Genomic DNA, 22,268 nt, shown 5'->3' with positions numbered 1-22,268 from the left:
CTAGTTCTGTTCTAGTTCTGTTCTAGTTCTGTTCTAGTTCTGTTCTAGTTCTGTTCTAGTTCTGTTCTAGTTCTGTTCTAGTTCTGTTCTAGTTCTGTTCTAGTTCTGTTCTAGTTCTGTTCTAGTTCTGTTCTAGTTCTGTTCTAGTTCTGTTCTAGTTCTGTTCTAGTTCTGTTCTAGTTTCTGTTCTAGTTCTGTTCTAGTTCTGTTCTAGTTCTGTTCTAGTTCTGTTCTAGTTCTGTTCTAGTTCTGTTCTAGTTTCTGTTCTAGTTCTGTTCTAGTTCTGTTCTAGTTCTGTTCTAGTTCTGTTCTGTTCTGTTCTAGTTCTGTTCTAGTTCTTCTAGTTCTGTTCTAGTCTGTTCTAGTTCTGTTCTATTCTGTTCTATTCTGTTCTGTTTCTGTTCTAGTTCTGTTTTCTAGTTCTGGTCTAGTTTAGTCTGTTCTAGTTTGTTTCTAGTTCTGTTCTGGTTCTGTTCTAGTTCTGTTCTAGTCTGTTCTAGTTCTGTTATAGTTCTGTTCTAGGTTCTGTTCTAGTTCTGTTCTAGTTCTGTTCAGTTCTGTTCTAGTTCGTTCTAGTTCTGCTTAAGTTCTAGTTCTGTTCTAGTTCTGTTCTAGTTCTGTTCTAGTTCCTGTTCTAGTTCTGTTCTAGTTTTGTTCTAGTCTGTTCTAGTTCGGTTCTATTTCTGTTCTAGTCCTGTTCTAGTTCTGTTCTAGTTCTGTTCTGGTTCTGTTCTAGTTCTGTTCTGGCTATTCTGTTCTAGTTCTGTTCGGTTCTGTTCTAGTTCTGTTCTGCTCTGTTCTAGTTCTGTTCTAGTTCTAGTTCTCTTATAGTTCTGTTCTAGTTCTGTTCTAGTTCTCTTATAGTTCTGTTCTAGTTCTGTTCTAGTTCTGTTCTAGTTCTGTTCTAGTTCTGTCTAGTTCTGTTCTAGTTCTGTTCTAGTTCTGTTCTAGTTCTGTTCTAGTTCTGTTCTAGTTCTGTTCTAGTTCTGTTCTAGTTCTGTCTAGTTCTGTTCTAGTTCTGTTCTAGTTCTGTTCTAGTTCTGTTCTAGTTCTGTTCTAGTTCTCAGTTCTGTTCTAGTTCTGTTCTAGTTCTGTTCGAGTTTCTGTTCTAGTTCTGTTCTAGTTCTGTTCTAGTTCTGTTCTAGTTCTGTTCTAGTTCTGTTCTAGTTCTGTTCTAGTTCTGTTCTAGTTCTGTTCTAGTTCTGTTCTAGTTCTGTTCTAGTTCTGTTTCTAGTTCTGTTCTAGTTCTGTTCTAGTTCTGTTCTAGTTCTGTTCTAGTTCTGTTCTAGTTCTGTTCTATGTTCTGTTCTAGTTCTGTTCTAGTTCTGTTCTAGTTCTGTTCTAGTTCTGTTCTAGTTCAGTTCTAGTTCGGTTCTAGTTCTGTTCTAGTTTTCAGTTCTGTTCTAGTTCTGTTCTAGTTCAGTTCTAGTTCGGTTCTAGTCTGTTCTAGTTCTGTTCTAGTTCTGTTCTAGTTCTGTTCTAGTTTCTGTTCTAGTTCTGTTCTAGTTCTGTTCTATTCTTTCTAGTTCTGTTCTAGTTCTGTTCTAGTTCTGTTCTAGTTCTGTTCTAGTTCTGTTCTAGTTCTGTTCTAGTTTTGTTCTAGTCCTGTTCTAGTTCTGTTCTATTTCTGTTCTAGTCCTGTTCTAGTTCTGTTCTAGTTCTGTTCTGGTTCTGTTCTAGTTCTGTTCTGGTTCTGTTCTAGTTCTGTTCTAGTTCTAGTTCTCTTATAGTTCTGTTCTATTTCTGTTCTGGTTCTGTTCTAGTTCTGTTCTGGTTCTGTTCTAGTTCTGTTCTAGTTCTAGTTCTCTTATAGTTCTGTTCTAGTTCTGTTCTAGTTCTGTTCTAGTTCTCTTATAGTTCGTTCTAGGTTCTGTTCTAGTTCTGTTCAGTTCTGTTCTAGTTCTGTTCTAGTTCTGTTCTAGGTCTGTTCTAGTTCTGTTCTAGTTCTGTTCTAGTTCGCTTCTAGTTCGTTCTAGTTCTGTTCTAGTTCTGTTCTAGTTCTGTTCTAGTTCTGTTCTAGTTCTGTTCTAGTTCTGTTCTAGTTCTGTTCTAGTTCTGTTCTAGTTCTGTTCTAGTTCTGTTCTAGTTCTTTCTAGTTCTGTTCTAGTTCTGTTCTAGTTCTGTTCTAGTTCTGTTCTAGTTCTGTTCTAGTTCTGTTCTAGTTCTGTTCTAGTTCTGTTCTAGTTTGTTCTAGTTCTGTTCTAGTTCTGTTCTAGTTCTGTTCTAGTTCTTTCTAGTTCTGTTCTAGTTCTGTTCTAGTTCTGTTCTAGTTCTGTTCTAGTTCTGTTCTAGTTCTGTTCTAGTTCTGTTCTAGTTCTGTTCTAGTTCTGTTCTAGTTCTGTTCTAGTTCTGTTCTAGTTCTGTTCTAGTTCTGTTCTAGTTCTGTTCTAGTTCTGTTCTAGTTCTGTTCTAGTTCTGTTCTAGTTCTGTTCTAGTTCTGTTCTAGTTCTGTTCTAGTTCTGTTCCAGTTCTGTTCTAGTTCTGTTCTAGTTCAGTTCTAGTTCGGTTCTAGTTCTGTTCTAGTTCTGTTCTAGTTCTGTTCTAGTTCTGTTCTAGTTCTGTTCTAGTTCTGTTCTAGTTCTGTTCTAGTTCTGTTCTAGTTCTGTTCTAGTTCTGTTCTAGTTCTGTTCTAGTTCTGTTCTAGTTCTGTTCCAGTTCTGTTCTAGTTCTGTTCTAGTTCAGTTCTAGTTCAGTTCTAGTTCTATTCTAGTTCTGTTCTAGTTCTGTTCTAGTTCTGTTCTAGTTCTGTTCTGGTTCTGTTCTAGTTCTGTTCTAGTTCTGTTCTAGTTCTGTTCTAGTTCTGTTCTAGTTCTGTTCTAGTTCTGTTCTAGTTCTGTTCTAGTTCTGTTCTAGTTCTGTTCTAGTTCTGTTCTAGTTCTGTTCTAGTTCTGTTCTAGTTCTGTTCTAGTTCTGTTCTAGTTCTGTTCTAGTTCTGTTCTAGTTCTGTTCTGGTTCTGTTCTAGTTCTGTTCTAGTTCTGTTCTAGTTCTGTTCTAGTTTTGTCGATTCTGTTCTAGTTTGTTCTAGTTCTGTTCTAGTTCTGTTCTAGTTCTGTTCTAGTTCTGTTCTAGTTCTGTTCTAGTTCTGTTCTAGTTCTGTTCTAGTTCTGTTCTAGTTCTGTTCTAGTTCTGTTCTAGTTCTGTTCTAGTTCTGTTCTAGTTCTGTTCTAGTTCTGTTCTAGTTCTGTTCTAGTTCTGTCTAGTTCTGTTCTAGTTCTGTTCTAGTTCTGTTCTAGTTCTGTTCTAGTTCTGTTCTAGTTCTGTGCTAGTTCTGTTCTAGTTCTGTTCTAGTTCTGTTCTAGTTCTGTTCTAGTTCTGTTCTAGTTCTGTTCTAGTTCTGTTCTAGTTCTGTTCTAGTTCTGTTCTAGTTCTGTTCTAGTTCTGTTCTAGTTCTGTTCTAGTTCTGTTCTAGTTCTGTTCTAGTTCTGTTCTAGTTCTTTCTAGTGTTCTAGTTCTGTTCTAGTTCTGTTCTAGTTCTGTTCTAGTTTTGTTCTAGTTCTGTACTAGTTCTGTTCTGGTTCTGTTCTAGTTCTGTTCTAGTTCAGTTCTAGTTTTGTTCTAGTTCTGTTCTATTTCTGTTCTAGTTCTGTTCTAGTTCTGTTCTAGTTCTGTTCTAGTTCTGTTCTAGTTCTGTTCTAGTTCTGTTCTAGTTCTGTTCTAGTTCTGTTCTAGTTCTGTTCTAGTTCTGTTCTAGTTCTGTTCTAGTTCTGTTCTAGTTCTGTTCTAGTTCTGTTCTAGTTCTGTTCTAGTTCTGTTCTAGTTCTGTTCTAGTTCTGTTCTAGTTCTGTTCTAGTTCTGTTCTAGTTCTGTTCTAGTTCTGTTCTAGTTCTGTTCTAGTTCTGTTCTGTTCTAGTCTGTTCTAGTTCTGTTCTAGTTCTGTTCTAGTTCTGTTCTAGTTCTGTTCTAGTTCTGTTCTAGTTCTGTTCTAGTGCTGTTCTAGTTCTGTTCTAGTTCTGTTCTAGTTCTGTTCTGGTTCTGTTCTAGTTCTGTTCTAGTTCTGTTCTAGTTCTGTTCTAGTTCTAGTTCTCTTATAGTTCTGTTCTAGTTCTGTTCTAGTTCTGTTCTAGTTCTGTTCTAGTTCTGTTCTAGTTCTGTTCTAGTTCTGTTCTAGTTCTGTTCTAGTTCTGTTCTAGTTCTGTTCTAGTTCTGTTCTAGTTCTGTTCTAGTTCTGTTCTAGTTCTTTCTAGTTCTGTTCTAGTTCTGTTCTAGTTCTGTTCTAGTTCTGTTCTAGTTCTGTTCTAGTTCTGTTCTAGTTTGTTCTAGTTCTGTTCTAGTGTTCTAGTTCTGTTCTAGTTCTGTTCTAGTTCTGTTCTAGTTCTGTTCTAGTTCTGTTCTAGTTCTGTTCTAGTTCTGTTCTAGTTCTGTTCTAGTTCTGTTCTAGTTCTGTTCTAGTTCTGTTCTAGTTCTGTTCTAGTTCTGTTCTAGTTCTGTTCTAGTTCTGTTCTAGTTCTGTTCTAGTTCTGTTCTAGTTTGTTCTAGTTCTGTTCTAGTTCTGTTCTGTTCTAGTTCTGTTCTAGTTCTGTTCTAGTTCTGTTCTAGTTCTGTTCTAGTTCTGTTCTAGTTCTGTTCTAGTTCTGTTCTAGTTCTGTTCTAGTTCTGTTCTAGTTCTGTTCTAGTTCTGTTCTAGTTCTGTTCTAGTTCTGTTCTAGTTCTGTTCTAGTTCTGTTCTAGTTCTGTTCTAGTTCTGTTCTAGTTCTGTTCTAGTTCTGTTCTAGTTCTGTTCAGTTCTGTTCTAGTTCTGTTCTAGTTCAGTTCTAGTTCGGTTCTAGTTCTGTTCTAGTTCTGTTCTAGTTCTGTTCTAGTTCTGTTCTAGTTCTGTTCTAGTTCTGTTCTAGTTCTGTTCTAGTTCTGTTCTAGTTCTGTTCTAGTTCTGTTCTAGTTCTGTTCTAGTTCTGTTCTAGTTCTGTTCTAGTTCTGTTCAGTTCTGTTCTAGTTCAGTTCTAGTTCAGTTCTAGTTCAGTTCTAGTTCTATTCTAGTTCTGTTCTAGTTCTGTTCTAGTTCTGTTCTAGTTCTGTTCTAGTTCTGTTCTAGTTCTGTTCTAGTTCTGTTCTAGTTCTGTTCTAGTTCTGTTCTAGTTCTGTTCTAGTTCTGTTCTAGTTCTGTTCTAGTTCTGTTCTAGTTCTGTTCTAGTTCTGTTCTAGTTCTGTTCTAGTTCTGTTCTAGTTCTGTTCTAGTTCTGTTCTAGTTCTGTTCTAGTTCTGTTCTAGTTCTGTTCTAGTTCTGTTCTAGTTCTGTTCTGGTTCTGTTCTAGTTCTGTTCTAGTCTGTTCTAGTTCTGTTCTAGTTTTATTAGTTCTGTTCTAGTTCTGTTCTAGTTCTGTTCTAGTTCTGTTCTAGTTCTGTTCTAGTTCTGTTCTAGTTCTGTTCTAGTTCTGTTCTAGTTCTGTTCTAGTTCTGTTCTAGTTCTGTTCTAGTTCTGTTCTAGTTCTGTTCTAGTTCTGTTCTAGTTCTGTTCTAGTTCTGTTCTAGTTCTGTTCTAGTTCTGTTCTAGTTCTGTTCTAGTTCTGTTCTAGTTCTGTTCTAGTTCTGTTCTAGTTCTGTTCTAGTTCTGTTCTAGTTCTAGTTCTGTTCTAGTTCTGTTCTAGTTCTGTTCTAGTTCTGTTCTAGTTCTGTTCTAGTTCTGTTCTAGTTCTGTTCTAGTTCTGTTCTAGTTCTGTTCTAGTTCTGTTCTAGTTTGTTCTAGTTCTGTTCTAGTTCTGTTCTAGTTCTGTTCTAGTTCTGTTCTAGTTCTGTTCTAGTTCTGTTCTAGTTCTGTTCTAGTTCTGTTCTAGTTCTGTTCTAGTTCTGTTCTAGTTCTGTTCTAGTTCTGTTCTAGTTTGTTCTAGTTCTGTACTAGTTCTGTTCTAGTTCTGTTCTAGTTCTGTTCTAGTTCAGTTCTAGTTTGTTCTAGTTCTGTTCTATTTCTGTTCTAGTTCTGTTCTAGTTCTGTTCTAGTTCTGTTCTAGTTCTGTTCTAGTTCTGTTCTAGTTCTGTTCTAGTTCTGTTCTAGTTCTGTTCTAGTTCTGTTCTAGTTCTGTTCTAGTTCTGTTCTAGTTCTGTTCTAGTTCTGTTCTAGTTCTGTTCTAGTTCTGTTCTAGTTCTGTTCTAGTTCTGTTCTGGTTCTGTTCTAGTTCTGTTCTAGTTCTGTTCTAGTTCTGTTCTAGTTTTGTTCGATTCTGTTCTAGTTCTGTTCTAGTTCTGTTCTAGTTCTGTTCTAGTTCTGTTCTAGTTCTGTTCTAGTTCTGTTCTAGTTCTGTTCTAGTTCTGTTCTAGTTCTGTTCTAGTTCTGTTCTAGTTCTGTTCTAGTTCTGTTCTAGTTCTGTTCTAGTTCTGTTCTAGTTCTGTTCTAGTCCTGTTCTAGTTCTTCGAGAGTTCTGTTTCAGAAAATTTTAGTCCTGTTCTTGTTTTGTTAAAGTTCTGCGGTAGTTCGTTTACAGTTTTCTACTGCAGTTCATGTTCTGTTCTAATTTATTATTATTTTTTTTTAATATAATCGTTTTTGACCCCTGTTTGCTATATACTACCATCATCGCTTTAAGGACCTTTTATTCTCATACCAGTTCCATAACGACCAGACACACTTTTTTATTTATTTTTTAATGACCATGGGGGTTGCCTTGGTAAAACAACCAATTCCTTTTCATTTTATGAAAACAAAAGAAATAAATATAAAAACGAATTTCCTTCACAAAACATTTAGCTGTAATTAAATTTAATATTTTTCAAAAAACTTATTATTGTCGTACAAGTTTACAGGGCTTTTTCATTTCACTTTGTTCTAATTACATTTTCTACACTCTCACTTCGAACTGTGTAAAAAAACACAAACTTTTAAATAAAGTTAAAACAATATTTTAAATAAAAGTAATGAAAATAGCCAAAAAAATATTATGTTTCTAACATTTTCTTTTAATTTTATTTTTATTATTTTTTTTTTTTTTGAGTTGGCGTTTTAAAGATAAAGAACCAAATAAAGGAATCAGACACCATGACGCGACACGCGGCGTGTCTTACAGTAATTTATATCCACAATAACACAAATTTTAAATCTGCAAAATAATGAAAAACTGAAAAAAGAAAAAAATCTAAAGAAATTAAAATATACGAGGAGAAAAAGTTTTAATCATGTTGTAAAAAAGGCTCCTTATTTAGACAGTAGTAGTGGTAGTAGTATTCTTTATTTAAAATTCCACAACACACATACACACGCAAATAAGGATTCTTTTTTTTTAATTTATGCGTGTATGTGTAATTATATGTTTTCGTATCCTTTTTTTTTTCTCAGTTAACATGAAGAGGGTTTAATTTCTATACAAATGTAAAAGAATGTTAATGTAGATAGAACAACAAAAAAATATGATTCCCTTTCCTTGACAACAGTTTTACAACAATAATAAAAATTAAAGGACATGTTAAGACATGGTAGTTTTCTTGAAACACATGTAGGTTAAAATCTTAACAGAAGACGTTGCATAACAAGCAGCCCCAAATTTTAAGGCCAAAACATTGTGTTCTCTAAGACTCATTGATACCCTAAAAACGGAAGGAAACAAATAATGTTTTTGTCAGTGAGTTGGGATGGAATTAATTAAAAATTCTAAAGAAATCTAAAAATGTCATTTAGTTTGTATCACATATCAATGAGAAACTGCGTTTAACAGGGATGTAATTTAATGACACACATATGTACATTAGCTGCATAATTATTTTTAATTTGTTATTAATCTGTTATATATTTTCCAATTTTGACTTTCAGTTACCTATTAACTTTATTTCAATGACTATTACATGTCGTACTAATTACGGAGAAGTAGTCAAAGAATGCCTTATTAATAATGTGTTCTAGTTCAGTTCTAGTTCAGTACTAGTTCAGTTCTAGTTCAGTTCTAGTTCAGTTCTAGTTTTGTTCTAGTTGTTCTAGTTTTGTTCTAGTTGTTCTAGTTCTGTTCTAGTTCTGTTCTAGTTTAGTTCTGTTCTAGTTCTGTTCTAGTTCTGTTCTAGTTCTGTTCTACTTCTGTTCTACTTCGTTCTATTTCTGTTCTACTTCTGTTCTACTTCTGTTCTACTTCTGTTCTACTTCTGTTCTAGTTCTGTTCTAGTTCTGTTCTAGTTCTGTTCTTGTTCTGTTCTAGTTCTGTTCTAGTTCTGTTCTAGTTCTATTCTAGTTCTGTTCTAGTTCTGTTCTAGTTCATTTCTGTTCTAGTTCTGTTCTAGTTCTGTTCTAGTTCTGTTCTAGTTCTGTTCTAGTTCTGTTCTAGTTCTGTTCTAGTTCTGTTCTAGTTCTGTTCTAGTTCTGTTCTAGTTCTGTTCTAGTTCTGTTCTAGTTGTAGTTTGTTCTAGTTCTGTTCTAGTTCTGTTCTAGTTCTGTTCTAGTTCTGTTCTAGTTCTGTTCTAGTTCTGTTCTAGTTCTGTTCTAGTTCTGTTCTACTTCTGTTCTACTTCTGTTCTATTTCTGTTCTACTTCTGTTCTACTTCTGTTCTACTTCTGTTCTAGTTCAGTTCTACTTCTGTTCTAGTTCTGTTCTCTTTCTGTTCTAGTTCTGTTCTAGTTCTGTTCTAGTTCTGTTCTAGTTCTGTTCTAGTTCTGTTCTAGTTCTGTTCTAGTTCTGTTCTAGTTCTGTTCTAGTTCTGTTCTGTTCTGTTCTAGTTCTGCTCTAGTTCTGTTCTAGTTCTGTTCTTGTTCTGTTCTAGTTCTGTTCTAGTTCTGTTCTAGTCCTGTTCTAGTTCTGTTCTAGTTCTGTTCTAGTTCTGTTCTAGTTCTGTTCTAGTTCTGTTCTAGTTCTGTTCTAGTTCTGTTCTAGTTCTGTTCTAGTTCTAGTTCTGTTCTAGTTCTGTTCTAGTTCTGTTCTAGTTCTGTTCTAGTTCTGTTTTAGATCTGTTTTAGATCTGTTCTAGTTCTGTTCTACTTTTACTGTAGGGTACCAAATTTCAACCCAATTCACTCACATACATTTAAATAAAATTATGTAAAACAACAACAGAATATATTAACTAATTTTTTTTTTTTTGTTTTTATTTAACTTGTCGAAAACCCAAGCAAAATTTAATTTTATTTCTATACTTTTTTCATGCCATATTAAAGTTGTACAATTTATTTTAGCAAAAAAAGGAAAATATATTATTTTAACTGCACGAAATACAAAGTAATGAAGAAAAACAAAGAGACAAAAAGAAATTAACTTTATAATACACAGGCACATCAAATACGTGTATACATGTATTTATAAGGATATTTACTAATACAAATACGTAATATATAGAACACTGACATAATACAACTACAGTAAGAATATTTTGTTTTTTGTAAATTAAATTAATTCTACTTTGGCCTTGTCCTGCCAACTTTTACTTTGTACCCAAGGATTTTTTTTTTTTTTTTTTTTTTGTTGTTCGACAACACCACCAACAACAACAAATTTTACTGCATGTGTTTGTCTGTACGTGTCCTGCGAATATTTTTTTCTATATATAATATTTTTTTACACCACATTTTTGCACCAAAAAAGTGTAGAAATAAAAAACCTTCTTTGTATATTTAACTTCTAAAGTCTGTATTTATTTTCTTCTCATTATTTTTTTCTTTTCATTTTTTTGTGGGTTCCCTACTTGAATTTAATAGAATGTTGTTGGCTATTGACATGAGATTTCTGTTTTTTTTTTTTTTTTTATACGGACTCAGACAACTTAACACTAATGATATTGGATTTCATTAGCACTATTATGTGACAGCTTAAGTTAAAGTTGTGTTCTTTGCTAATTCTACAACTGCAATTTAAGCAAATTATTTGGCATTTTTCCTTTTAAATTTAAAAGATAGAAATATTATGGGTGAATATCGGTAAAGACTAGTCAAATGTGATTTACTATTAGATCGGTATTCAGTCCTAGTTCAGTTCTAGTTCAGTTCTAGTTCAGTTCTAGTTCAGTTCTAGTTCAGTTCTAGTTCAGTTCTAGTTCAGTTCTAGTTCAGTTCTAGTTCAGTTCTAGTTCAGTTCTAGTTCAGTTCTAGTTCAGTTCTAGTTCAGTTCTAGTTCAGTTCTAGTTCAGTTCTAGTTCAGTTCTAGTTCTTCTAGTTCAGTTCTAGTTCAGTTCTAGTTCAGTTCTAGTTCAGTTCTAGTTCAGTTCTAGTTCAGTTCTAGTTTAGTTCTAGTTCAGTTCTAGTTCAGTTCTAGTTCAGTTCTAGTTCAGTTCTAGTTCAGTTCTAGTTCAGTTCTAGTTCAGTTCTAGTTCAGTTCTAGTTCAGTTCTAGTTCAGTTCTAGTTCAGCTCTAGTTCAGTTCTAGTTTAGTTCTAGTTCAGTTCTAGTTCAGTTCTAGTTCAGTTCTAGTTCAGTTCTAGTTCAGTTCTTGTTCAGTTCTAGTTCAGTTCTAGTTCAGTTCTAGCTCAGTTCTAGTTCAGTTCTAGTTCAGTTCTAGTTCAGTTCTAGTTCAGTTCTAGTATAGTTCTAGTTCAGTTCTAGTTCAGTTCTAGTTCAGTTCTAGTTCAGTTCTAGTTCAGTTCTAGTTCAGTTCTAGTTCAGTTCTAGTTCAGTTCTAGTTCAGTTCTAGTTCAGTTCTAGTTCAGTTCTAGTTCAGTTCTAGTTCAGTTCTAGTTCAGTTCTAGTTCAGTTCTAGTTCAGTTCTAGTTCAGTTTTAGTTCAGTTCTAGTTCAGTTCTAGTTCAGTTCTAGTTCAGTTCTAGTTCAGTTCTAGTTCAGTTCTAGTTCAGTTCTAGTTCAGTTCTAGTTCAGTTCTAGTTCAGTTCTAGTTCAGTTCTAGTTCAGTTCTAGTTCAGTTCTAGTTCAGTTCTAGTTCAGTTCTAGTTTAGTTCTAGTTCAGTTCTAGTTCAGTTCTAGTTCAGTTCTAGTTCTAGTTCAGTTCTAGTTCAGTTCTAGTTCAGTTCTAGTTCAGTTCTAGTTCAGTTCTAGTTCAGTTCTAGTTCAGTTCTAGTTCAGTTCTAGTTCAGTTCTAGTTCAGTTCTAGTTCAGTTCTAGTTCAGTTCTAGTTCAGTTCTAGTTCAGTTCTAGTTCAGTTCTAGTTCAGTTCTAGTTCAGTTCTAGTTCAGTTCTAGTTCAGTTCTAGTTCAGTTCTAGTTCAGTTCTAGTTCAGTTCTAGTTCAGTTCTAGTTCAGTTCTAGTTCAGTTCTAGTTCAGTTCTAGTTCAGTTCTAGTTCAGTTCTAGTTCAGTTCTAGTTCAGTTCTAGTTCTTCAGTTTAGTTTCAGTTCTAGTTCAGTTCTAGTTCAGTTCTAGTTCAGTTCTAGTATAGTTCTAGTTCAGTTCTAGTTCAGTTCTAGTTCAGTTCTAGTTCAGTTCTAGTTCAGTTCTAGTTCAGTTCTAGTTCAGTTCTAGTTCAGTTCTAGTTCAGTTCTAGTTCAGTTCTAGTTCAGTTCTAGTTCAGTTCTAGTTCAATTCTAGTTGTTCTAGTTCAGTTCTAGTTCAGTTCTAGTTCAGTTCTAGTTCAGTTCTAGTTCAGTTCTAGTTCAGTTCTAGTTCAGTTCTAGTTCAGTTCTAGTTCAGTTCTAGTTCAGTTCTAGTTCAGTTCTAGTTCAGTTCTAGTTCTAGTTCAGTTCTAGTTCTAGTTCAGTTCTAGTTCAGTTCTAGTTCAGTTCTAGTTCAGTTCTAGTTCAGTTCTAGTTCAGTTCTAGTTCAGTTCTAGTTCAGTTCTAGTTCAGTTCTAGTTCAGTTCTAGTTCAGTTCTAGTTCAGTTCTAGTTCAGTTCTAGTTCAGTTCTAGTTCAGTTCTAGTTCAGTTCTAGTTCAGTTCTAGTTCAGTTCTAGTTCAGTTCTAGTTCAGTTCTAGTTCAGTTCTAGTTCAGTTCTAGTTCAGTTTTAGTTCAGTTCTAGTTCAGTTTTAGTTCAGTTTCTAGTTCAGTTCTAGTTCAGTTCTAGTTCAGTTCTAGTTCAGTTCTAGTTCAGTTCTAGTTCAGTTCTAGTTCAGTTCTAGTTCAGTTCTAGTTCAGTTCTAGTTCAGTTCTAGTTCAGTTCTAGTTCAGTTCGTTCAGTTCTAGTTCAGTTCTAGTTCAGTTCTAGTTCAGTTCTAGTTCTAGTTCAGTTCTAGTTCTAGTTCAGTTCTAGTTCAGTTCTAGTTCAGTTCTAGTTCAGTTCTAGTTCAGTTCTAGTTCAGTTCTAGTTCAGTTCTAGTTCAGTTCTAGTTCAGTTCTAGTTCAGTTCTAGTTCAGTTCTAGTTCAGTTCTAGTTCAGTTCTAGTTCAGTTCTAGTTCAGTTCTAGTTCAGTTCTAGTTCAGTTCTAGTTCAGTTCTAGTTCAGTTCTAGTTCAGTTCTAGTTCAGTTCTAGTTCAGTTCTAGTTCAGTTCTAGTTCAGTTCTAGTTCAGTTCTAGTTCAGTTCTAGTTCTTCAGTTCAGTTCTAGTTCAGTTCTAGTTCAGTTCTAGTTCAGTTCTAGTTCAGTTCTAGTTCAGTTCTAGTTCAGTTCTAGTTCAGTTCTAGTTCAGTTCTAGTTCAGTTCTAGTTCAGTTCTAGTTCAGTTCTAGTTCAGTTCTAGTTCAGTTCTAGTTCAGTTCTAGTTCAGTTCTAGTTCAGTTTTAGTTCAGTTCTAGTTCAGTTCTAGTTCAGTTCTAGTTCAGTTCTAGTTCAGTTCTAGTTCAGTTCTAGTTCAGTTCTAGTTCAGTTCTAGTTCAGTTCTAGTTCAGTTCTAGTTCAGTTCTAGTTCAGTTCTAGTTCAGTTCTAGTTCAGTTCTAGTTCAGTTCTAGTTCAGTTCTAGTTCAGTTTCTAGTTCAGTTCTAGTTCAATTCTAGTTAGTTCTAGTTCAGTTCTAGTTCAGTTCTAGTTCAGTTCTAGTTCAGTTCTAGTTCAGTTCTAGTTCAGTTCTAGTTCAGTTTCTAGTTCAGTTCTAGTTCAGTTCTAGTTCAGTTCTAGTTCAGTTCTAGTTCAGTTCTAGTTCTAGTTCAGTTCTAGTTCTAGTTCAGTTCTAGTTCTAGTTCAGTTCTAGTTCAGTTCTAGTTCAGTTCTAGTTCAGTTCTAGTTCAGTTCTAGTTCAGTTCTAGTTCAGTTCTAGTTCAGTTCTAGTTCAGTTCTAGTTCAGTTCTAGTTCAGTTCTAGTTCAGTTCTAGTTCAGTTCTAGTTCAGTTCTAGTTCAGTTCTAGTATAGTTCTAGTTCAGTTCTAGTTCAGTTCTAGTTCAGTTCTAGTTCAGTTCTAGTTCAGTTCTAGTTCAGTTCTAGTTCAGTTCTAGTTCAGTTCTAGTTCAGTTCTAGTTCAATTCTAGTTAAGTTCTAGTTCAGTTCTAGTTCAGTTCTAGTTCAGTTCTAGTTCAGTTCTAGTTCAGTTCTAGTTCAGTTCTAGTTCAGTTCTAGTTCAGTTCTTCGTAGTTCAGTTCTAGTTCAGTTCTAGTTCAGTTCTAGTTCAGTTCTAGTTCAGTTTCTAGTTCAGTTCTAGTTCTTCAGTTCAGTTCTAGTTCTAGTTCAGTTCTAGTTCTAGTTCAGTTCTAGTTCTAGTTCAGTTCTAGTTCAGTTCTAGTTCAGTTCTAGTTCAGTTCTAGTTCAGTTCTAGTTCAGTTCTAGTTCAGTTCTAGTTCAGTTCTAGTTCAGTTCTAGTTCAGTTCTAGTTCAGTTCTAGTTCAGTTCTAGTTCAGTTCTAGTTCAGTTCTAGTTCAGTTTAGTTTCAGTTCAGTTCAGTTCTAGTTCAGTTCTAGTTCAGTTCTAGTTCAGTTCTAGTTCAGTTCTAGTTCAGTTCTAGTTCAGTTCTAGTTCAGTTCTAGTTCAGTTTAGTTCAGTTCTAGTTCAGTTCTAGTTCAGTTCTAGTTCAGTTCTAGTTCAGTTTTTCTAGTTCAGTTCTAGTTCAGTTCTAGTTCAGTTCTAGTTCAGTTCTAGTTCAGTTCTAGTTCAGTTCTAGTTCGTCTAGTTTCAGTTCAGTTCTAGTTCAATTCTAGTTAAGTTCTAGTTCAGTTCTAGTTCAGTTCTAGTTCAGTTCTAGTTCAGTTCTAGTTCAGTTCTAGTTCAGTTCTAGTTCAGTTCTAGTTCAGTTCTAGTTCAGTTCTAGTTCAGTTCTAGTTCATAGTTCTAGTTCAGTTCTAGTTCTAGTTCAGTTCTAGTTCTAGTTCAGTTCTAGTTCTAGTTCAGTTCTAGTTCAGTTCTAGTTCAGTTCTAGTTCAGTTCTAGTTCAGTTCTAGTTCAGTTCTAGTTCAGTTCTAGTTCAGTTCTAGTTCAGTTCTAGTTCAGTTTCTAGTTCAGTTCTAGTTCAGTTCTAGTTCAGTTCTAGTTCAGTTCTAGTTCAGTTCTAGTTCAGTCTAGTTCAGTTTCTAGTTCAGTTCTAGTATAGTTCTAGTTCAGTTCTAGTTCTTTAGTTCAGTTCTAGTTCAGTTCTAGTTCAGTTCTAGTTCAGTTCTAGTTCAGTTCTAGTTCAGTTCTAGTTCAGTTCTAGTTCAGTTCTAGTTCAGTTCTAGTTCAGTTCTAGTTCAGTTCTAGTTCAGTTCTAGTTCAGTTCTAGTTCAGTTATAGTTCAGTTCTAGTTCAGTTCTAGTTCAGTTCTAGTTCAGTTCTAGTTCAGTTCTAGTTCAGTTCTAGTTCAGTTCTAGTTCAGTTCTAGTTCAGTTCTAGTTCAGTTTCTAGTTCAGTTCTAGTTCAGTTCTAGTTCAGTTCTAGATCAGTTCTAGTTCAGTTCTTGTTCAGTTATAAGTAGTTCAATTCTAGTTTGCTGCAGTATCAAGTAAGAAAAAACTTTCGTAGCACATTTCCTCAGTCACTTATTGTTGGCCTACATTGAATTCCGATTGAATTCATTTTATTTGTCTACACATTTAATTTTAACGTTTATTTTCCAAAATAAAAAAAAAAAAACAAGACTAAACAAAAAAGTTTAGTAATTTAAAGACTTCAGCAACTAAATAAACTTTTTTGTTGTTTTATTGTATTTATTTATTATAAACGCGTCTTTGGAGTAAAAACAAAACTTGAAATTCTAAAACAGTAACATTTATTGTTGTTGTTTTGTGTATTTTTCAACATGTAAATTAAAAAGTTAAGTTTATTTAATAAAATACGAGAACAATTCTTTTTTTTTCTGCCTTAATAATGGTAGAGTTTTAAAACAAAGGAGAAAAAAACGTGAAAATTTCCAAATAATATCCAGACATAGGGACAGAGATAAGCCAACAATAAGAAAAAGTATCAAGAGCTCAGACAGTTAGTGGTCCCTATAAAGGAATTCATATACCCGCTGAACAATTTTTATCGACATAAACGGACAATGATCTTGTTTTGCAATTTCCGATACAATCATAGTCGAAAAGGTTTTTCACATGTCTTCGGACGCTTTAATACCGGCAATGGCATCTTAAACCGACATCCGCCATGATGTCTGAACGAATTCGACAAAAAATATTCACATGATAGTGATACAATGTAAAGGAATGAATATTCATATACATACACACGCACTAATAAATACCTCCCAATGCCAGGACAAGATACACGCAGACGTTTGGACGGACAGATGGTTAGACAGAACGCAGGCAGTCATTACGTTATCCTCACAATTGCGTGTGTATTGGTGTGAATGTAATTGAAATTTAAATAAATTTCACTTTCTCATCTTCTTTTGTGAATACGTTATTTTTTTCTATTTCTTAACATTTTCTTTTTACTTTTTTGCTGCATATAATTTTCTTTAACATAAAATCGAGATTTTCTGGCATTTTAAGCATTTCACCTTCTTTTTTCTCCCCTAACAAACGCATACTAACTGAAAGGCATAAAAGTAAAAAGAAAACGATGAAAAAATAAGTTGTAATAAAATACTCGTAGAATGTTATTCCTGAGACATTATGTAAATTTCTTTAATGTCAATGGGTATGAGTCGTAGAATGAATGAATATTTATCTTTTCGACTCTGTTCTCCAGAAATTCCTTAAAGAATTCCTTTAAGAGTTTTTTTACTAATTGGTATGAATTAATTTATTTATTTTTCAGTTTTTCTTTTTTAATAAAAAAAATTTTAATTTATATTGCAGAGGGAGGGTTAGGGGTGTGTTGAGTGTAATAAATTGTTTGTTAATTATAAAGAAGATAAATACCGTTTTTTGGCATCCATAATATAGAACTTGTGCCAGTAATCAGTTGCTTTAACATAATCTTTAGAGGATTGTTTAAATGGGAGCGATTTTTTTAAATCTACTTTTAGGTTAATTAAATAACAGTAATTAGGCAGTTTTTTGTAAATAAAATAATAATAAATATAGCCAATGTAAATAAGTAAAAAATCTAAATGGAGGTAATTATTTGCTATCGGTCAATAGAACAAGAACAGAACAGAACTAGAACAGAACTAGAACAGAACTAGAACAGAACTAGTACAGAACTAGAACAGAACTAGAACAGAACTAGAACAGAACTAGAACAGAACTAGAACAGAACTAGAACAGAACTAGAACAGAACTAGAACAGAACTAGAACAGAACTAGAACAGAACTAGAACAGAACTAGAACAGAACTAGAACAGAACTAGAACAGAACTAGAACAGAGAACTAAGAACAGAACTAGAACAGAACTAGAACAGAACTAGACCAGAACTAGAACAGACTAGAACAGAACTAGAACAGAACTAGAACAGAACTAGAACAGAACTAGAACAGAACTAGAACAGAACTAGAACAGAACTAGAACAGAACTACAACAGAATTAGAACAGAACTAGAACAGAACTAGAACAGAACTAGACCAGAACTAGAACTAGAACAGAACTAGAACAGAACTATGAACAGAACTAGAGCAGAACTAGAACATAACTAGAACAGAACAGAACTAGAACCTAACCAGACAGCACTAGCTAGCTATCTATCGATCTATCTATCTAGCTATCGAGTCTATTCTATCCTAATCGAGCAACTACTATCTATCGATCTATCTATCTATCCGAGTGCGAGCTAGCTATGCTATCGAGTCGATCGATCGATCGATCAGTATCTATCGAGCTAGCGATCATCGATCTATCTATCGATCGATCTATCTATCGAGCGATCGATCGAGCTAGCGAGCTAGGAGCGAGCTATCTTACGATCTAGCTATCTATCTATCTATCGATCTATCTATCTATCTATCTATCTATCTAGTCTCTCTATCTATCTATCTATCTTATCTAAGCTATCTATCTATCTATCTATCTATCTATCTATCTATCTATCTAGCTATCTATCTATCTATTATCTATCTATCTATCTATCTATATATACATAAATAATGACATTAAATTTATTCCCTTTAAATGCTACTTACCATATTTATGCCCCAAAATAATTGTTTTCATTATCCTTTGCCAAAAAAAAGTAAAACTCACATAACAATCCTTGATTTACAGCATAATTTACATGATGATGAAAAATATTTAATTTGCTAAAATTTTAATACTTGTATGAGTAATATCCTTTAAAAAATAAATAAAATACTATGATTAATACATAAAAATGACCTGTGTAGTATATACTTACACATACATAAATATACAAAAAATTAAATAAAAAAATTTATATTTTTAATATGCATGAGTTTTTTTTGAAAACCATATAAAATGAATCCTTATTATTTAATATGTGTGAGAGAACCCATGCACTCACACTTGCATTGTTTCCAAAAATGGGAATGTATTGTATATGAATGTGTGTTTTTATACATATCCCGCAGGGTATTTAAAGAAAATATTTTCTTATTATTGTTGTTGTTTTTTATTATTTATTGCGTATTGTTTTGCCCCAATAATGTATTGTTTTGTGGTTATTCGGGTAAAAAAGACATACTTATACTTATACAATACTTGCTTATAAACAATAATACATAGTTTAAAGTACCTAACTTTCAGTTGAGGGCGAAAGTTCCGAACTAGAGACTTTACCTACAGAATTAATTCTTGAAGAAAGTCTTTTGACTTTGCTATAGACTGCATATAGGGTGGATTAAAAAAACTTCTTTCAAAGGTATAACAATGTCTATTCTGTAAATTACTTGGGGACAACCAAGTAATCGTTATAAAACTGCTGGGTAAGCATATGAGTTTAACTGTAGTATGTATACAAGTTAGTAAATTTGTAAAAGTAGTTAACAGCAGCAGCAGCCTTCTTCTCTTGTTTTCTTGTCACACTTGTTATTATCATTTTTAATGGTATTCTTTTGTAAAATGAAGCTTTCATTGTCATAGCTGGTAGCTGTAGCTGCTGCTGCTACTGCTGTTATAGTAGGGTTTTTGTTATCGTACATATTTGTTGTTTTTCATATAAAAACAACAACAGCTGCTGCTGTTGTGTAATTACACCTGTACTCCACATAAAAATAACCCCAAAAAACTAAATACTTACAACACTCAGAACTCTTTTATTTAAGTTTGAAATAACAGGTGTGCTTAAAACAATGGCACATTGAATAATTGAATTATATTGATTACAATGTGATTTACTGTATTATCTGCGTATGCAGTTATACATCGATCTCATTTTATGACTAAGATGCAAGATTATTGAATTATTACCATTTGAGCCTAAAGCCTAGACACCTGCCTATTATTTTACTTTGAGTATATCAGCTGTACAGAATGTTATGAATGCATTTTTCAATAAGCTGCTATTTATTTGCCCCCCACTTTTTGCATATGTTAAGATTACTATTATGAAACTGAACATGTGTATAACAGTTTCCAGCATTGGTGTTTCTTTTTTGGGTTCATCTGGCCCAATTTAAATATTTTTAATGTTAGACCAAACAACCATTGCAAAAGTCAACTGTCATTTTGTAATGCGACAAAGAAGTGCACTAAAAGAAATTGAGAAATAATGTACTTCGCTAACTAACTAACTAACTAACTAACTAACTAACTAACTAACTAACTACTAACTAACTAACTAACTAACTAACTAACTAACTAACTAACTAACTAACTAACTAACTAGACTAACATAACTAACTAGACTAACTAACTAACTAACCTAACTAACTAACTAACTAACTAACTAACTAACTAACTAACTACCTACTAACTAACTAACTAACTAACTACTAACTAACTAACTAACTAACTAACTAACTAACTAACTCAACTAACTAACTAACTAACTACTACGAAAACTAACTAACTAGACTAACTAACTAACTTAACTAACTAACTAACTACTAAACTAACTAACTATACTAACTAACTCACTAACTAACTAACTAACTAACGAACTAACTAACTAACTACTACTAACTAACTACTAACTAACTAACGAAACTAACTAACTAAAACTAACTACACTAACTAACTAACTAAATAACACTAACTACTAACTAACTAATCGAACTACTAACTAACTAACTAACTAACTAACTAACTAACTACTACTAACTAACTAACTAACTAACTAACTAACTAACTAACTAACTAACTAACTAACTAACTAACTAACTAACTAACTAACTAACTAACTAACTAACTACTAACTAACTACTAACTAACTAACTAACTAACTAACTAACTAACTAACACTAACTAACTAACTACTAACTAACTAACTACTAACTAACTAACTAACTAACTAACTAACTAACACTAACTAACTAACTAACTAACTAACTAACTAACTAACTAACTAACTAACTAACTAACTAACTAACTAACTACTAACTAACTAACTACTAACTAACTACTAACTAACTACTAACTAACTAACTAACTAACTAACTAACTAACTAACTAACTAACTAACTAACTAACTAACTACTAACTAACTAAACTACTAACTAACTAACTAACTAACTAACTAACTAACTAACTAACTACTAACTAACTAACTAACTAACTAACTACTAACTAACTACTAACTACTAACTAACTAACTAACTAACTACTAACTAACTAACTACTAACTAACTACTAACTAACTAACTACTAACTAACTAACTAACTAACTAACTACTACTAACTAACTAACTAACTACTACTAACTAACTAACTAACTAACTAACTAACTAACTAACTAACTACTAACTAACTACTAACTAACTAACTAACTAACTAACTACTAACTAACTACAACTAACTAACTAACTACTAACTAACTAACTAACTAACTACTAACTAACTAACTAACTAACTAACTACTAACTAACTAACTAACTAACTAACAAACTAACTAACTACTAACTAACTACTACTAACTAACTAACTAACTAACTAACTAACTAACTAATTAACTAATTAACTAACTAACTACTAACTAACTAATTAACTAATTAACTACTAACTAACTAACTAACTAACTAACTAACTAACTAACTAACTACTAACTAACTAACTAACTAACTAACTAACTAACTAACTAACTAACTAACTAACTACTAACACTAACTAACTAACTAACTAACTAACTAACTAACTAACTAATAAACTAACTAACTAACTAACTAACTACTACTAACTAACTACTAACTAACTAACTAACTAACTAACTAACTAACTAACTAACTAACTAACTAACTAACTAACTAACTAACTACTAACTAACTACTAACTAACTAACTAACTAACTACTAACTAACTAACTAACTAACTAACTAACTAACTAACTAACTAACTAACTAACTAACTAACTAACTAACTAACTAACTAACTACATAAATAAAGATGTCTTGGCGCTGTTATAATGTTTCAAAAATTGCGTTTTTTTTCAAATTTCAGGACAGGTATCGCGAATTCCAGTGTGAAAAATGTGACGGAAAAATTCTGAGGTAAGATTTGGATCCAGCGCAGCTCAATCCTGTAGGGTAGAGTACTTTGGTCTCAGTGCTTAAAATTTGTCGGCCTGTGTAATATGCCTCTAAAACCCACTTAAAGACCAAGAATACTCTAAAGTAGTTAATTAATAACAGCCATTTCAAAAAAAAATGAAGATATTTTTTTCACAAATTATACTGATGTCAGGATTTTCAATCTCTGGTAAGTTTTTTCGTGTTCAGTTTAACACAACTTTAGATTCTTAAAATGGCTGCTCCTCTAAACACTCTAATTTACATATACTTCAAAGAAACAGTGTTTACAATAAAATATTACAACTTTAAAATGAAAATAATAATAATGCTAAATTTCAAACCTTTTTCTCTAACGACTTGAAATAAGTAAATAAATCTTTATTTCCGTTCTAGAGTAATAAAAGCGGAAAATATTAACTTTTGTTTTAAAACTCCATTTAAAAGATATTGTCTTATAAACCACTATGCGGCTTAAGAATTTTTCTGCTCATCAACAACATTACTCTTACTGTCAACAGATTTGCACAGCGCACTAACACTTGCGTAAACATGTCACACAGGCATACATACTGCACAATGGGGAAATGGAAAAGTAGTACATAATTGTTTTAAATTAAATGAAAAGTAGAATAATGCTGCAGGTTCTCTAAAAAATTGTGTCAAACTTTTATATATTTATGCCCTTAATATATATAACAAACCCATTGTGCGAGTACTTACATATGACGTATGCTTTAATTCATGTTGTAAAGACATGTTTGCATTAATCCAGGTTATAACTTGAGGGTTGTTAGATTTTTTTCTCCCTCGTTGTTGTTGTTATTGTAATGTTCCACAAACACCACCTGATTTAAGTATATGTTTGGATAAGATGTGTTGTGGGTAGAAAATGTAAACATTCATCTACATCTGCATACATTTACATAGACAGATTTCAGTTTGGTTTTCTTTTTGTGATGTTTTTGTTTGTGCTTAAAATTATACATTACTATTAATTCACACATACAAGACTCAAACTCCTTAAGAATACGCTTACATTTATGTATGTAGATGTTACATACATTGTCATTTACATACTAATGTCTGTTATTTTATATTCATACATTTTATGAAAGAATGTATTAGGGTAGAGTCGTATTACATTTATATTTCTTAAACTGTTTATACTGGAAAGACTTCACACGTTCACACAATCTTGTCACTAATCCATATCAGCTGATTATTCATAAATTACAGATTATGATATAATTATATTCCAGTCTTAGCTATTCGGAAGACTAATCATAAAAGCGATCTTGTCACTAATCCATCTCAGCCTGATTATTCATAAATTACATATTTGATATAATATATTCCAGTCTTAGCTATTCGGAAGACTAATCATAAACGCGGGGCATAGACTAGCCTATAGTGTAATCTATAGTGTAGCCTATATTGTAGTCTATAGTGTAGTCTATAGTGTAGTCTATAGTCTAATCCATACTGTAGTCTATAGTCTAGTCTATAGTCTATAGTCTATATTCTAGTCTTAGTCTAGTCTAGTCTAGTCTATAGTCTAGTCTATAGTCTAGTCTATAGTCTAGTCTAGTAG

The sequence above is a fragment of the Lucilia sericata genome, unplaced genomic scaffold (genome assembly GCF_015586225.1).
Source record: "Lucilia sericata isolate MDLA Ls3-8-SP2 unplaced genomic scaffold, ASM1558622v1 Contig000688F_arrow, whole genome shotgun sequence".
Classification (NCBI taxonomy): Eukaryota; Metazoa; Arthropoda; class Insecta; order Diptera; family Calliphoridae; genus Lucilia; species Lucilia sericata.
This window is presented reverse-complemented; position numbering follows the sequence as displayed.